The sequence below is a fragment of the Nicotiana tabacum genome, chromosome 10 (genome assembly GCF_000715075.1).
Source record: "Nicotiana tabacum cultivar K326 chromosome 10, ASM71507v2, whole genome shotgun sequence".
NCBI lineage: Eukaryota > Viridiplantae > Streptophyta > Magnoliopsida > Solanales > Solanaceae > Nicotiana > Nicotiana tabacum.
In genome coordinates, this window is record NC_134089.1 from 165892300 (window position 1) to 165905070 (window position 12771).

Here is a 12771-nt window from a genome sequence, read left to right on the forward strand (position 1 = left end):
GTGCCGCTGGCTTTAATGGCGAGGGAGACTAGGGCGGCTTGCTAGGGTTTGGGGTTTCAGGTTTGATCTTGGGGACGAAGGGATGGGGTGCTGGTATAGGGGGCGTGGGGTGTAAGGGAAGGTTTATATATGGTCTATGGGATTGGATCTGAGCCGTTAGATCAGATGATCTCAACGGCTTGGATCTGAGGGTGAGAAATGAGACGGGGTCGTTTGGTAGTTAAACGGGGTCGTTTGGTTTAAGTGAGGGGTTGGGTCAGACCGATTATTTGGGTCGGGTTTGAGAATGGGTTGCTGAAAGAGGTCCTGAGCCGTTGGATTGGCCTGGACAGACGACTCAGATTGATTTGCCTGAAACGGTGTCGTTTCAGGAGGTGCCTGGGCAGGCCTGGTCTGGACCGGATCAGTGTTTTCGGTTTTGGGCCTCGTTTTGGGGCCCAAACAGATTTTCCTTTCCCTTTTTATCTCAACCAATTAATCCAAAAATTTCTAAAATAGGGTAAATAATTAAAATAAAACTTGCACACATATTGTGTAACACCTACAACAATAAACACACATAAATGGAATAAAATAAAAATAAAAAATAAAGAAAATGGTTAGATCAACAGCTTAGAACGAACGATGCATACATACGTATATTTTTGAATTTTCTTTTAACGACACATATATTTTTTTTTTGTATTTTTGTTTGATAATGACTAGATGCAAAATGGACAAACCCACAAATGACTAACAACACATGTCACGGAAAGATCAAAAAATTGTACAGCGAAGCCATTTGTCACTATTTTTATTTTCTTTTGGAGCGATTGTCTGTGAAGCAAAAATCACGTGCTTACACGGAAGTATCCTCGCGTTCGTGAAGCGCAAGCTGCCTCTGACCAGAAATCCCTTCTACGCGAACGCGACCTACCTCTCGCGAACGCAAATCTTTACTGAACCTTCTCATCGCGAATGTGATCTCACCCTCGCGAACGCGTAGGCCAAATGAATGGGGTCCCCAGCTGCCCCTACTCTTCTTCGCGAACGCGTTACTCATCTTGTGTCTGCGATGCACACTACTCCTAAACCTTTGCAAACGCGAAGAACAATTCTTCCTGAATCTCCATATACTCTTCGCGAACGCGCGACCTGCCTCGCTAACGCGTAAGAGAAAACCAGCAACATCAAAAACCAGCATATCAGCTATCTCTCAAAGGCCTTAATTGATCCGTTAACCACCTGAAACTCACCCGAAGCCCTCGGGACCTCAACCAAACATAACAACACATCCCATAATATCATACGAACTTAGTTGAACCATCGAATCACTCAAAACAATATCAAAATACCAAATCACACCCGGATTCAAGCTTAAGAACTTCTAAACTTTCAAATTCCGCAAACGATGCCGAACCTATCAAACCGCGTGCGAATGATCTCAAATTTTGCACACAAGTCAGAAATGACACCATGAACCTACTCCAACTTCCACAAATCCAATCCGGCCCCGATATCAAAATTTTCACTGCCAGCAAAAATCGCCAAAATTCTATTTTTTGTCAATTCAAGCCTAATTCTACCACGAACCTCCAAATTACATTCTGGACGCGCTTCTAAACCCAAAATCACCTAATGGAGCTAACTGAACCATCAAAATTTAAATCCGAGTTTGTTTACACATAAGTCAATATCCGGTCAACTTTTCCAATTTAAGCTTCCAAATAAGAGACTGTGTCAATTCACTCTAAAACCACTCCGGACCCGAACCAACTAACCCGGTATATCATAATATAGCTATAGAATACAAAAGAAATAGGAAGTGGGGGAACCGGGCTATAACTCTCGAAATGACTGGTCAAGTCGTTACATCAAATTGGTCAAACTATAATTCTTTTTGCATTAGTGATAAATAGTTTAAAACAATAGTTATAAATTGATAAAACGAGTTGGAGGGAAACGTAATCGCAAATCATAAGGAGAGAGTGTTACGGAGCCAATGATAAAAAAGTTTCCACTTTGTTTTGTTCTATATATGTTATGATAAAGTGCCTGTCAAGATCGAGGCCAATAGCGATCGAAACCAAATAAGGCAGACTTCAAGCAAAGTGCAATTATAGAAAAGTGATATATCTATGACCGGTCGATGATCATGGCGGAAATCCCGGAACAGATTAAATCAAGGGCGGTTGTTTAGGTTAATCATGGGATTTACTTCCGTAATTAGAATTGTACCATAGATATGATTCTTTTACTATATAAAGAGGATTCTAATAATTTTGTAGACACCTTACATTCACGCATATCAAAGCAATACAATACTTTCTGTCTAGCTTATATTCTTGTTCACCAGTTTGCTTATTTCTTAACTCTTTGGGTACTGATCAGTTCGAGGGCACTCAAGCTCGAGGCTGAATTACGTTTCGACACTGGTTTGCTTTATCTCATTGTTAGTTTCTACTACTTATCTTCATATTTATCAATTGGTATTAGGTGGAATCACGTGTCCTTAAAATCACATTATAAATTTAATTGTTATCCAATTTCAAGGGTAAATAGTTTGGCGCCCACCGTGGGCTAATGATAATAGTGATTGTCTGGTATTAATTCTCGCAACATACACTACTTTACGCTTGTTCTTGTGAGTGTTTTTGATTTTATGATCAACACGTCTAAATCGCAAGCAGTATCCACTCATGACGATAATGGCTTTTTTCCATGGAAAAAACGATAATGTAGCCACCCTAGGGATCGAAGTGCATCACGCTGGACACGAGGGAGTACAAATTGCATACCCCATCGTTGTCAGTTCGCATGTCGCCTTAAATGCAAAGCTGGGCACTGATCTTGAAAGTAGCATACACAAGGAAGTTTGATCAGGTGGTGGAGGTACGCAGGGCAGAGTAGACGGTGGAGTTAGCCTCCAATTGATATATGAAATGCTATAAGCTCAGCAAGCAGCTATAGCGCAACTACAATCAGCATCGAGCACTAAGTGGGATCGAACTAGAGCCTGAACCAGAAACTGTTCGCAGGGACGAACCTATACCGGAGAGATCGAATGCTAATGATTCGGGGGGCTAAACCTATTATTATGAAAATGCTCGAGGAGCTCACAAAATAGATCGACTCAGGTGAAAAGAAAATTGAGGCTAATAACAAAAAGGTAGAAACGTAAAACTTATGGGTTGACCAAATACTGGGGCATCCCCGATTCTAAAAGGTTTAGATTCGAAGAAGTTCATGTAGAAGCCTTTCCCTCCTAGTGCGGTTCCGAAGCCCATCTTGAAGAAATTTTGTATGCCAGAAATTCCCAAATACAATGGGACCACTGACCCTAATGAGCATGTCACTTCTTATACGTGTGCAATAAAGGGGAATGACTTAGAAGACGTGAGATTGAATATGTTATATTGAAAACGTTTAGAGAAACTTTATCGAAAGGGACGATGATATGGTACCACAATTTGCCGCTCAATTCCATCGATTCTTTTGCCATACTTGCAGACTCGTTCATAAAGGCACATGCCGGAGCAATAAATGTTGCGACTAGGAAGTCAGACCTCTTCAAAGTAAGATAAAAGTACAATGAAATGCTAAGGGAATTTGTATCCTGGTTCTAGATAGAACGCATGGACCTACCCCTGGTCAGATATAATTGGGTTGTTCAAGCTTTTACTCAAGGTTTTAATGAGCGAAGTTCGATAGCGTCACAATAATTAAAGCAAAATTTAATTGAATATCCAGTTGTAACTTGGGGATGTACATAATCGATACCATTCAAAGATCAGGGTCGAGGATGATCAATTGGGAACTCCTTCCGGTTCCATTTACCCGAATAGGCATGTCGGTAGAATTCAAAGGGGCATCGATAGAGAACCTTGATCGAACAAACATCGGTACCAACCATACAGCGTATATCATAGAAACAACGGCCCAGGACGTAACCCTGCTCAAAATTATCGAAGGAATGATCGAGGACAGATCTACCGAGGGCTCATGCGTAAAAATGGCTTTGATAATGTCACACCCCGAACCTGGGGGTAAGACCGGCACCCAGTGCCTCGCCTAGACTTGCGTACCAACTTGCAACTAATTAGGGACGCTGAGCATATGATGTCATACTTTGTCCATGGGCCATATTGTAAGACAATTGCGAATGCTGACTAAATATTAATATAAAGTTGGGCCGACAAGGCCGTCATAATTATTGCAGTTGACAAACCAACCAAATATACATACAAGGCCTACAAGCTCAACATATTATACTAGCTGACATGATATGTCTACAAGCCTCTACTGGTAGATATACTGTGATCGAAATAGCTCTCCGACCTACTCATAACATATATACATATATACATAAGATATACATAAAGCTCTAGACCCGGCGACTCCTAAAGGCATGGAGCTTACCGATCAAGCTGAACTCAGGCAAAACTTATTGAGGAGGTCTACCCATCTGTCTATATGAACCTGCACGCATGAAATGCAGCGCCCCCAAAAAAGGGACGTTAGTACGAAATAATGTATTGAGTATATAAGGCAATATACTGAAAGCTGAAACTGAATTGATAATATAATAATTGCAAGTAGCTGGAAGTCAAAGATAATCTGAATATATGCTTATCTGCTGATACTGACTCAACTCTCTCAATATAGTAAGTAAAATAGATGGTCGACCCTATAAGGCTCAGTATATATATATATAACTGCTCTGCCGTAGCAGGCTCTCTCATAAGCGCTCGACCATACTAGGATCTATATCTCGGCCAACTAGGCTCGCTCATAGGTGTTCGGCCACAATAGGCTCGGTATATAACTTACCATCTGATCTGAGTTTGCCCAATAGGGGCATGCCCATCGATTATAGTTCGATGGTAATGAAAATACTTTAATACTGTATATAATAAACTCTCTGCTCTCTTGACTGGAAGAAGAAAATATTCAATTGAATATGAAGTCCCGATAAGAAGAATATTATAACTTAGAAAACTAGGAAAATATACGTAAATTTCGGGATATGAATTTTTCTTTATGCCTCGTTATCAAACTTATGTAATGATGAGATCATGCAAAATGAAGGAAGGGCTTATCCTGAACATACCTGAACCGATTCTCTTTGCGAAAATACGTAACGGAGGATTGAAGTAGGGAACAATCCGTATGATATTCTTGAGAAAGATTGTACTGAGCTTCTTTGAATTAGCATTTCATGTTGAACCGTGTAGTATTTCAGAGATATCTCACATTACCATTGCAAAATTTTGAGCTAATAACATTACTTTGCAAAGGTGATGTCTAAGCCAATGACTAACGCCATTGATCTCATTCTTAAAATGAATGAGAGAAGTAAATGTTATTGATCTTATTCTTAGCGTTATTGATCAATGACTAACCCTTTCCAATGTGATGACTAAGCCAAAGACTTATCAAATGGCTTGTAAGAGTCATCAACCGTATTGCTACCACGTTTTGGCATTTAAGCTTATCCACAATTCTAATTAATTATCCACTAATCTCTTGATTAATTTATTAATCTCCCACTAACCAATAATTAACCAATTATTCATATAATTAAGAATTATTCTAAATTACTTAGAATACTACTCACTTTTGATACACTTTATACATGTTACTATCATTGTCATATGGTACCTTATATGACATTAGTCCATAAATACCGGGTATTTATAGTTCGGACTGTATTTTAACTCAAAATGCCAAACTTCGACGAAATTCATTTTCATCGATTTGCTTACCCTCTCACCTTCACGAATTTACTTATCACTTGCTTGAAATAGCATAATACTTATAATCTCAAAATAATCTCATTCTCAAACTTACGTCGATTAACTTACAACAAAACTTTAACGTACGAAAAAGCAGGATGTAACATCTCATTTTCCCGAGCTTTCATCAATTTATTTATAGCGTACTTCCTTGTATGAAAATTTGGGGTGTAACATCATTCCCCCCTTTGGAACATTCGTCCTCGAATGTTTACTGATGCACTTATCATTCTCATAACCCATAGCTCTGGTGAATACTTTGATACTCATCTTGCCATCTTGGCAACTGTTCTGTGAATGAATCCCAAAGGCTAGGGCATTTCCCCCTTAGGCCTCTTTCTCGCACCACAACTCATTGTCGGAATCCTTCCGATCTTGTAACTGTTGCTACCTTTTATCATACAGCCTGTACAACTCTAACTTTGTAAGTGCACCTATGCGACTCTTCTTTCCTTTTTCCTTCAGCTTTTAGCCAATATCTAGGCCTCACTTTGTAACCATGTACATAGCTTAATAAGATGTCCCTCTGGGCATCTATAAGTGTAATAACTTCGCTCGGTACTTTGTCGAACTTATGAATATTGCTATATCTTATTTCATAGGCCCGATTATCTATCTGCATGACTTTACTGCATCTAAGTAGATCATAATATACCATAACTCTTACCTCGATTTATCGGTACTAAGGTCTGCGACCACACTCCAGGTTACTCTTGTTGCTTATCCTATATGCATAAAGCTAAGTCTTTTAACGTTTCTTCATTTCCGCTCATTCTAATACTAATGGCCTAATCTCATCTCGTACTTTGTATCTTTTACCCATACATTATCGATTCACCTTAATGTTGATCTACAATTTTCCATTGATAACTTGAAACTTCTTACGTAATACCTTGCCACTAAGCCTTATGCTGCATCGAGGGATATTTGAAGTAATTTCTATAATCGTATTTTATACTATCTCGATGTGATTCACCTTATGGGGGTATTCTAACCTTTTACAATTCATGAAATCCTCTTCCCCTTTTTTTTCTTCTTCAAATCATTACTCAAGCGAAGTCCCAAATGTCATCCTTTATTTATCACAATTACACTTTCATTCTGATATCAGGGTAGCATTCCATCTCTTTTAAATGCTACTAGTCTTAGACTCCTTTGAGTTCATTCAGGCTATATTGAGCTTTCTATAACTTAGAGGAACCATCAACTCCTTTGTTTTTACGGGCTTAATCCAGATGACTTATCCATTTTCGTCACCTTCTCACTTGTCTTCTTCGTATCCTTACTCTTGTTTTCCTAATACCTTGTCGCTCTATCATACTTTAGTGTGCGATCGATTCCCTTATGCTTTTCTGAAATATCAAGCGAGACATCGCATCGTCTCTGTCACACCTCCTTTTTCCTACCCCCCGAGAGGGTATATAAGGAAGTTAATTCCAACTTACAGTGACAATCGAAACAGGATTATTTATTTATTAAATTCAGAGTCGCCACTTGGGATAATTTATGGTGTCCCAAGTCACCGGTTTAAAATCCCTAATCGAGGAAGTTTGACTTTATTTAAGGTCTGCGAACACAAAAATTCGAGTAAGACATTCTGTTAACCCGGGGGAAGGTGTTAGGCACTCCCGAGTTCCGCGGTTCTAGCACGGTCGCTCAACTGTTATAATCGGTCTATTATCTGATTTTAATACATGTTTTAACCTATGGTTCAATTTTAACTTTATAACCGCTTTAATTAATTATTAGGAAGATTCAACATTATTTAAAACACACCATGAACCACGTCACATGAAATGCACCCGCGGTCCGCAACACATTTTGTTTAACGTTGTTGAGATTTAGATTTGGGTCACATGAAATGCACACCCGAGTTTAGGAAGGTAAATTATTAAATAGCGCGCCTAAAGCAACTACGCATTTTTAAATTCACGAGGGTCATGGAAATTCAACTAAACGGCATGCCTCGAATTCTAAGGATTTAAAATTTAATTAAGCGAGGGCCGTGCATTTTGAGATTTTATTCGGCACAGCACGCTTCAAATTATTCCAAAAAGGATCGTAATTATGTCACGCGAACGTGTACACAATCATGGTAATAAATTTATTAAAAGCGTGCATGAAGCTACCCATATGACTCATTCTCTATGAGTTAAATTAGATCTAAGCACGTTAAATATATGAACAGTACAATATATAGGATAAAGGCAACACTAAATGAAAATGAAACTAGTATACCATTAACCTGCTTTCAACCAGAAAACAAAACAAAACATACAAAGAATAAAACTACCAGTAATTCTACATAATAGTAAATAGAAGTAACACAGTTGCATAAATTAAATAGTAGCAAATAAAAATAGAAATCAATGCATACCAACGAGCAAAAGCACTGCCATATTTAGCACGTTTTAGACTAGTAGCAGTAGCAAATTCAATCTCTACCCTCTTCCTTACTCTAGTTGGACCATTTAAATTCTTTGATGCTCTACCACCAGCGATTTTACCATGAGCTTAGCAAACAATTTTCATGGGAAAGAAACAAAAAATGATATCCAAAGCTAGTAACATAGTGAGAAGGCAGAAGTCGAACCTTTGCAACTTTTCAATATATTAAAGATCTTCCAACTGCTTTACAAGAAGAACGCGACACTACAACTGAACACGAATAGAACGTAAGCCGGAGACCACAACGGAAATCTCGAACCTCAAGCGACTCAAACAACGACCTTCGTTTATTGAAGATTGCCGGTTTCAGAGTTTCTTTGCTGGTAAACTAAATCAAGATTTTTGCCAGAGAGCAGATGCGGTCGATGAGACGATCTTGAGCAGGGTCTTCTTCATATCATCATCGGAGAGCTGAGTTGTTTGTGTTACGAGCCATGTTTGGAGATGTGCGAAGGCTTTTGACCCTATGGAAGCGTTGCATGAAGCTAAATACTTTATTAAAGAAGTGCCTTGTGTTGCTTCAAGAAGAGCTGTTTGGGGTTTGATTTTTGGATTCTCTGAGCCTCTTCTTGCTCATTGTTCAAGATCTGGAGAAGAAGTGAAGCTTTCGTTAGGTTCTTGAATAATTGGAGCTTCAAATCAATTGCACAGAATTGTCCATACAATTCGATGTTGAAGAGGGGATTTCAAGGAATCTGCCGTTTTGTTTTTGTTTCTTAGTCTAGGTCTTGGTCTAGGAATTGGAAATTAAGGGTAGGGTTTCTATAATTGGGTATTTTATATGGAAGTGGGAAAGGATGATGGTCATTGGATTAGAAGGAAATAGAAGGCTAGGATTAAATCTTGCACTTAAATGGGCTAATGGGTTAGGAAGAATGGGCTAAGGATAATTGGGTTAGACCATGTCTTTTTGTGTCTCAACTTTGGGCTAAGAAGACTCCAAAAATTATTATTCAAAACCATAGCTAAATTCCTTTAATATAAAATAACTATACTACATGATGCAAAAACAAATTCTAATTAATTAAACTAAACTATATTAAAACATGAAACTATTATATATTTTTGTATTTTTCAAGATTATATAAAGATAAAAATAAGGTACTATTTTTGTATATTTTTTTTACTTTATGAAAGGTACATAAAATAAAATATTTTTGTAATTTTTATTTTCTAGTAATAAAATAAAGTAAAAGAGTAAAAATTGGTTGAAATAGCGATATTAGGCCTAAACTAAACATTTTACGCTAAAAATGGGTGAAATTTCGGGGAGGGTCAAAAATCACATGTCTACAGTCTCTAACTCTTGTTTTACTCTCTAATTAGACCTTTCGGTACTTAGAAACCATAGGCTGGAAGGTATGCCACTGAAGATGCTACTATCATTCCTGGATACTGAATCCCAGCGCTTCTACTTCTTTACCTGAAGTATGGACCACTCTCATCCTTCTATACTTGAGTATTTCGTATGTTTTTCACCTTTACCTTACTTATTTTAAAATATCACCTCATATTCTTCTATCTCTCTTTCATAACCTCCCTCCCACATAGGTATAAATCACATCCACCATTTGAAGCTCTATTATATACTTGTAACACTGGTGCCTATACAATCCGGTGGGAGCTCCATACTGAATTCTTATAAGGCTAGTATTTTTCTAACTGGCTTTATCGTAGAGTCGTTATAGAATATGATTGTTTTTCTATCTCTCTTCCACCTCTAATATTAAGATTAATTCTACAGTATCCTCAACCACGATTTCTATAATTTTTTTCGGTCTAATAATCAAACTCCTAATTTACTGTGTTGAACTCTTTAATTTCCTCCTTCTTCTGATCGGCCTTTCGGCTTAAGTTATATCCCGATCTGGTGTTCATGGTATTAGTTATTTTGTTTAGCCTTTCATGGGCGCTGAGGGATATGCATGATACAATCCTGTAACAATTTAACCCTTCATTTATGACCTGGGCTCAATTCTTTCTTTTAGCGTATACCCAATTCTTCAACAGTCGTATATGCTGCGTGTATAAATCCGAACCCTTAAGTGCGTTCATAACGTAACCAACTATGGATCATTGATCGAATAATTTCTTTTTGTTCTATCTTAGCTTTCTTTAAACATAAGCTATTACTTTTCCTAGTCTTTCTGCCCCCTTGTTGCGTCCATACTTAGCTTATCTTCGTGCCCACATATGCCAGAGTTTTCGTGTAACTCATATGATCTCGAATATTACCTTTAATTTTATGTTCAGTAGCCACGGTAGATGCCACTTTCCTTTGGACTGCTTACAATGTTGTTATGAGATTGTTGTTATAAGACCATTTCCTCTTTAGGTCACTGAGTTTAGGTTGAAGCCTTCTTCCTTATTTTCCTTAGCTAGTCTTTCATTGTAGTACTTAGGGAGGACCTTCCGACTCTTGTAAATCTGCGAGCTTATTACATCGTATACCCAATGGAATTTTTTATGTTCTTACGCGCCTCTAATTATTTGTAGTACTCATACGGTACCTTTTTAACTTCCTCAACTCTTATATGAATATATCTCAAGTATTACAATGTCATAACTATGAGGCTGAATTCCCCATGTTGGGGTTCCCTAGGTTTATCTTGCATTGATCTATTGATTTGTCTTTATCCTCTTGTCTAGGCATAACTTGGCTCTTCCTGAATCAACTACTAACTACTCGTTGGCCCATTCTCATATCCATATTCTGCGTAATCTTTCTTGGGTTATTTTCTTGTCTTAACATACCTCACGTACTGGCTCCTTATCTATCAATAACATCCCGGGCATGAACCCTTACTTTCCTTTCCTTTTTTGGACGTCGTACTTACATAACATTCTGGAATCATAGCATATCTGTAACATTTAGATAAGTGCAATCTTATCTCTTTCTTATTTTTATCGCATTCTTCCTTTATCATTCCATTTATCCCCTTTAGGGGAGTACTAAGACTTGGAGCCATGACTGCCTATAGATGTTTTTCCTCTTCATCTTTGCCGCCCTTTCGCATCATCAATGACCCTTACTCGCCTTGCGGTAATATTTCTATACCAAGAATAACAAAATTCCTTATCCGTGATGGTGACACTTAGTGTAGCTGGCACATACAGTCCCTTAAACTTAACTTTGTTCATATTGCTTGCTTTAGGGAAGCATCTCCCTAAATGGCTGTTCTCTGAATTCATCATGGATCTTCTTCTGTTGTCCATTCTTTATTGCCGGAATGCAGTCTGAAATTCTCATGATGCTGACTATTATCAAATCACTCAGTTCCTACTTCATGTTTAGTTCGTCTTGTTAACTAGTCCATACTGATTTCTATTACTCTGGGGTCTAACTTTTCCTTCTATTAATCACGTTAGAGTCGCAAACTTATTTCTCGAAATGAAGATATAACCGTATGGCCTATACTCTTTTGTTGTCTTAAGACCCATCACCTCTCCTCTCTTTCTTCATTTGACTATAGATTCTGTAACACTCTACAGTTGCCATCCATGTATCACATCTCACTCATAATGCTTTGTTATCCCTCTTCTTAATTCCCTGTTAATATTTCTATCTATCACTTTATTCTAAAAATTTGAACAAAACATTCATTTGCTTTTAGCTCCCCTTGCTCCATCCATTGGCTTTTCGAATTTCCAAACATTCTTTCTCTAATAGGGACGGGAGCCACACTAACATAATATTTACCCCTTCCAGGATCCGATGCACATCTTTGTAGTACTCATATCTAGTTGTACTATTTTAGAGTACACTATCTAGGTATCTCACAAGGAGATCCATTAGCACCTTTGTAATATCCTTTGGAAATGTCAACTAACACAAACCATCCATTTATCATTTTGGGTTACTCTACCCCTAGCCGGATCCTGCTATCCTGTCCTTCTCTTAAACTATATCCATTAGCTCACATACACCTTAATATCATGTCATGTGGTACCTTGTATGACACTAGTCCATAAATACCAGGTATTTATAGTTCAGACTATATTTTATCTCAAAATGCCAAACTTCGACGAAATTCATTCCCATCGATTTGCTTACCCTCTCACCTTTACAAATTTACTTATCACTTGCTTAAATAGCATAATACTTATAATCTCAAACTAATCTCATTCCCAAACTTACGTCGATTAACTTACGACGAAACTTTAACATACGAAATACGGGATGTAACATCTCATTTTTCGAGCTTCCATCAATTTATTTATGTTGTACTTCCACGTATGAAAATATGGGGTGTAACAGATAAACATGTCGAGCCCACGAAAGCACCGCGAATATTAGAATACAACTTCAGCATCAATGCGTCGCGCATTGTATCAGGTATTGGACGGATCAAAGATACCAGATGGCCCAGGCCCCTACAGGCCGACCCATCTCAAAGGAACCCTAATCAAATGTGCAAATACCATGGTACCCATGGTCATAAAATAGAAGATTGCAGACAGCTGAGGGAGGAGGTAGCTCATTTATTCAACGAGGGTCACCTTCGAGAGTTCTTAAGTGATCGAACCTAGAACCACTTCAAAAATAGAG